We start from the raw sequence: 5,696 nt of genomic DNA, 5'->3' as shown, positions 1-5,696 counted from the left end.
TGCGTCTCCGCGCGCCGCCGCCGCCTCCCTCCGCCCGCCTCCGCCGCCCGGGCTCCCGCCGCCGCCGCCGCCGCCGCCGCCGCCGGCGCTCGGGTCCGCGGGGTCCGGGCGCGCCGCGTGGGAGGGGGCGTGGCCGCGCTGTCTTGAGCCGCGCGGGGCCCCGCCCCGTCACGTGGGTCCAGGTGAGCGCGCCACGGCCGCCCTGGCGCCTGCGCCTGTCACGTGCACAGGTGCGGCGGCCACCTGGCGCTGTCTTTCCTGCTCCGCTCCCTCCGCTCGCGCTTCCGCGGGCCAGCGTCCTGCTCTTTATTTGTTTCTTCTGTCCCTCTTCTTAGTTTCCACCTGTTCTCTTCTGCCCTTCATCCCCCGGGCTCTCACAACTTCCCTACCCAACTTTCCTCAATTTAACTACAAGACAGGTCTTGAAGTTGTGACTCAGAAGGTAAAATCAAGGTCACCAGTCACACCTAAAAAGTGGAGTGGATCTGCTTCAAATGAGACTAGTGGGATTTTTTAAAATATCACTAGGACAGAGTCAGATGGCTCAGCTTCCATGGTGGTGGATGCTAGAGAGGTAATTGGCTTCTTTGTGCGCTGCTGGTTTGCTCATCTGTGAAATGGGGGTAAGGGTATTCACCTCCTGTGATTGCCCAGATTATATTAACTTGAAAAGAGTTTAGCGCATGGTAATCGCCCCTTTAATGGCAGCTAATATGATGACTGCTATATTTTTGAATTTTTACACACACGCAATATGCTCCTGTGTACACATGATGTTGCGTGGACTATATTTTCCGCATAAAACTTTATTGATTTTACCTGTCTGAAACTTAGGAATTGTTGTCTCTTAAACACTTAAATGGACTTTTTAAAAAGGATGCTATGTATAGTTTAGGTTCCCTGCTCCAATTTATCCCCATTTTATCTTTGATTTTAATGTCAACATTATGTAAGTGAAATAAAGGATATGAGATTAATCTTCTCAAAGACCAGCTGAATATAAACAAAAGTTCACACACCTGCATACGCAGGTAGATCAGGTTGGAAAAAGATACTAGCTACCATCATCAGGCATTCTCCAAATGGAATACTGATCTTGTCTGTCAGTATTAGCTTTTAAGGGACTGTGTGTAGCTCTGTGCATTGGTCAGCAGATTTTAGTCATTCTACCTCTTTATTATTTTAATAAGTGAAACTCATAGGTGTGGTGGCAGGATTAAGGCAAAAGCCACAAAACAGGGCGTGGATGAAACCTTTTGTATATTCCTCCTATTAGTCATCACTTTCTGATATTTAATGTGCGGTAGTTATTTAATAGGAAATTTAAAGTTTTCTGCACTGATTTGTTTCATCAGTGAACTCTCTCTTTGTTCAGACCTGAGAGGTAAGGAATGATCTTCCTGTGTATCGTATCGTATCGTATTGTATTTTCTGCCTCACATTTCTCCATAAGCACTTAAAGAACATTCAAAGGGAAGACCTCTTCAAAGAATTTCATCGTGGAGATGGTCAGCAACTATGATGACCCCCCAAAATTTTAATGAATAAATTTAAAATGACTTTGGAGTTTCCAGAAATGCGAATGACTCAGAGAGCCTCAGTTGCACTTGTTTAAAAAATTGCCACCAAGGGCAAAACTTTCCGCTGTGTCCCTTCCAGCACCTTCACTGCTATATACTATGTATCCCTGACTATCCCTGCTTTCCCTCTTCTACCTGCTGCCACAATGACCTGTGGAATGAAAAGAATTGTCCTTGAATCCTCTTCTATTACTGTAACATATTATTTGCTTGAAAATGAATTCCTTCCTAAGATGGTTTTCCTTTCTCATGATCACCACCCAAACCTGTTGTCTCTTGATGATACCAGTTTCCTTCTAATGAAAGTAACAACTCTGGAGTCCAAGGAAGGAAAGCACTCATCCCCACCCCCACCCCACCAGTGTGTCCCTTCTCTACACAATTGACTACGAGCTCTTAACAGTTTCACTTTTCTGCTCTTTCCCCATCCTGTTTCTATTACTGACTTCCAGAGTGACTTTCACCTTCTTCGTAGACTTTTCGTGGACACGCTTGTTTGGAATGTCATTATTCATACTCACGATACTTTCAACAATCTTGCCTTGAAACCAGCTACCTTCAATGACGTGAAATCACATCTGGACCCACCTTGTTGGAATTTCACTGCTGCCATTCCCGTGAATGCTGACATCTCTCTGACGGCTATCTCCTATTCACCAAACTCTCCTTCATTCTCAGCCTGCTGGCCTCTGGCCTTTCATTTATTCTCTCTTTATTCTCTCATTGGCCCCATTCTGTGCTCATGGGCAGGCATTTTAGAGATGCTTGTATTAGTCCCTGATATTGTCTCCCATCTTGTACTTCACTATAAATTTATCCACACTGACCCCATATCCTGCAGCTGGGGTTCAACCCACCATCTCTATCTGTTTTCTCTGATTCTACTTTCACAGCACCCAGGGTTGCTAAAAGAAGGTCATCACCAAGACTCTTGTTTCCACTACTAATTCGTGTTTTCAAACCTTGACTGGGCCTTAGGGATTCCTGAGGTTGTCACTTTCAGTCACCACCCCTCCCCACTACTTGTCTTGCTTATTATCCCATAGCTTCTTTCCCTTTCCGCATCTTTAAGCCTGGCATAGTAGACAATATGTTAAATGAATAAAAAAGCCAGTCTAAACCAACTGTTCCTACTTTCTCTTACTTTGCAAGGAGTTTCAGATCATCTAACCAGTAATACTTGTTTCATTGAAAACAAGGCTGTCAATCCAGCTATCCGAGACAAACATCTGGGTGTTTCCCCTGGTAGCACTTCTCATGCCACATATTTAATCAGTTGTGAGGTCTGGCAGTTCTATCACCTTATTCTCTAGCACGTATCACTTCTCTCTATCCCCACTGTACTCCTTCTATCTCAGGATATTATCCCCTGTCACAACGAATATTCTAACAGTCTTGTTCCATCCCTTGTGTTCTCTACACTGCTATCAGAATGACTTCTTACCACAAAATTGATTGCAGTCACTCCTCTACTTAAAACTCCTCGAGAATTCCCTACTGTTTTCAGGATCAATTCCAAACACCCAGAATGCATTCAGGGTGTTTGTGGGATATAGCTTCTGATGAGCTCCCTGACCTCACCTGTCCTATTAATCCATCTGCATTTCCAATCACTCTTCTGCCTCCAGACCTGTACACATACTCCCCACTCCCCCAATGGAACATATTTTCTTCTCACCACTCCTGTCCCCATATCTATTTTTGTGGATAATTCCCTTGGGTCATAAGGGCAATTCTTTATGGCAGTGTTTATCTGGCCATTGAAGATTATGTAGGGCCCCCAACCATCCACTGTGTTTCCACACTGTGAAGTTCAGAACACGTACAGAACAGAACACTTACTTTCCCGAACTGAAATTGTATTTTCACATGTCTCAAATCCCTTAGGTAGTATTGTGTAAAAGGATATGAAGTTGAAAAGATCAGTGGAGGCACCAAGAGATGATAGGTATCAGATTCCAATGTGAGCTGTGAATCAGACCACCAGCAGTTTTAAAGTAAGTTTATTAAGACTCCATTAGATAATCTATAAAACCCTCACTTTTTCAAGAATATGGAAAGCTCAAGAATGAGGATTTGGAAGGAGGGTGATTTTGGGGAGACCTGTGCAGGGAATCATACTTCATTCTCCTCCTCCATCTCCTAGCCCACATTGCAGAAAGTAGTTGAGCTTTATTCACATTACATAATAGGACCTCACATAATATTAGCTGACCAAATGAACTCTGCCTCTAAATTTCTGTGCTTTATCACTATTACTCACCTCCTTTCTTCCTGTCTCAGACAAAGTGTTCTTTTCCATATCTAAAGTTAAGTCCCATCCCAGCTTTTCATTTTTTCTCCTTTGTACTTCCTTTAGGAAATTCACTCATTAATCTTTCCTTCTCTCTCTTAAATTTCAATTTCAATTTCTACCTTACACTCAATCTTTCCATCTATGAATATATACAAATTTCTCTTATCATCAAAAACAGCAACACGTGACTTCTGCCCAAAATAGAATAACTAAGACTGGATTCATCTTCCCAGTTGAAACAAACTCCAGACGATATATGTGAAACACTGATTTTTAGACATTGCACATCAGATAATGCAAGGTAATGATCCCTCAGGAAAAAGAAAAAAAGTAATGTGAACCCTATTATTTTCTTACCTTGGAAAGAGTTTCTAGAGTGAGGGAGGAGGACCCCGGTGGAGGCCAGGAGTTGAGTTGGTGAAGCTGGATTTGAGGGGGCCAGAGGAGCTAGAGTTCATAGAATACTAGAGAGGAAAGAGCTGCATGCAGAGAAAGCTTGGGAGGTCAGCAAAGGGTCCCTCTTAAATCTTCAGATGACTGCTAATCAGCTCATGAAGGTAAGTAACTTATCTGAGGCCAAGGAAGAAGCATTCCAAAGGAGCAGAGGAACAATCCCAGGGGTTCATACATGCCCAGGAACAGTTTTTGTTTCCACCACCTAGAGTGAAGTACTCAGAAAAGTATTGTCTTAGTACTGAGACATAGTCAGTCTATGAGAGCTGCTCTCATCCTGCCTTACAAAGCTTTTTCAAGAGCCTCAAAATTCTTAGACTGTTTCTAGATAACTCAATTGAATCATAGAACAATCCTTAAGAATATTAAGGAATACAAAAATGACTGTGAGTTAGTATTTAATCAGGGAGTAGAAACCTTGTGAGTACATGGAATGAAGAAGGTACCGTAGGAGTTCCAACTTGTACAGCAGTGGGAAGAATCTAGAGAAATAAAGGTCTAAAAAGGTCACTCTTTCATGTTGCTGTTATTTTGCTATTTTCATTGTTTTGGCAATTTGGCCAGATGGAAACTTGGGCTGAGACAGTCATGGAATTTGATGACCAGTTGTAAGAGATAGGAGATGTACCATGGGATCGAACTGGCAAAAAGAGTTTCTTTACTGGAACAAAAGCCAACTTTGCCTTGCAGGTATAAAAGAGAGCTCTCTGGGGGGCAGTAAACACTTTCTCCCAGCCAGAGTCTGAGCCCCGCAGGGCAGGCCAGTGAATGGTGTGATAACAGTGGACTCTTGTGTGGGTGCAGATACCTTTGGTCCTGTCGTAGTGATGGCATTGTAATGACTGCTGGATACTTGAACGTCAGTTTGTGTCTTATAATCCTTTCAGGACAGACAGAAGTGTTTGCAAATGGGCTGTGAAAAGGTTATACAGCACTGTTTTATTTTTTATTTTTTAATGTTTTTTTATTATATTATGTTAGTCATCATACAGTACATCCCCGGTTTCCGATGTAAAGTTCAATGATTCATTAGTTGCGTATAACACCCAGTGCACCATGCAATACGTGCCCTCCTTACTACCCATCACCAGTCTATCCCAATCCCCCACCCCCCTCCCCTCTGAAGCCCTCAGTTTGTTTCTCAGAGTCCATAGTCTCTCATGCTTCATTCCCCCTTCTGATTACCCCCCTTTCTTTATCCCTATCTTCCCCTACCGATCTTCCTAGTTCTTATGTTCCATAGATGAGAGAAATCATATGATAATTGTCTTTCTCTGCTTGACTTATTTCACTTAGCATTATCTCCTCCAGTGCCGTCCATGTTGCAGCAAATGTTGAGAACTCGTTCTTTCTGATAGCTGAATAAT

This window comes from Ursus maritimus, unplaced genomic scaffold (genome assembly GCF_017311325.1).
Source record: "Ursus maritimus isolate PB19 unplaced genomic scaffold, ASM1731132v1 scaffold_9, whole genome shotgun sequence".
Classification (NCBI taxonomy): domain Eukaryota; kingdom Metazoa; phylum Chordata; class Mammalia; order Carnivora; family Ursidae; genus Ursus; species Ursus maritimus.
Note: the sequence above shows the minus strand (reverse complement) of the source record.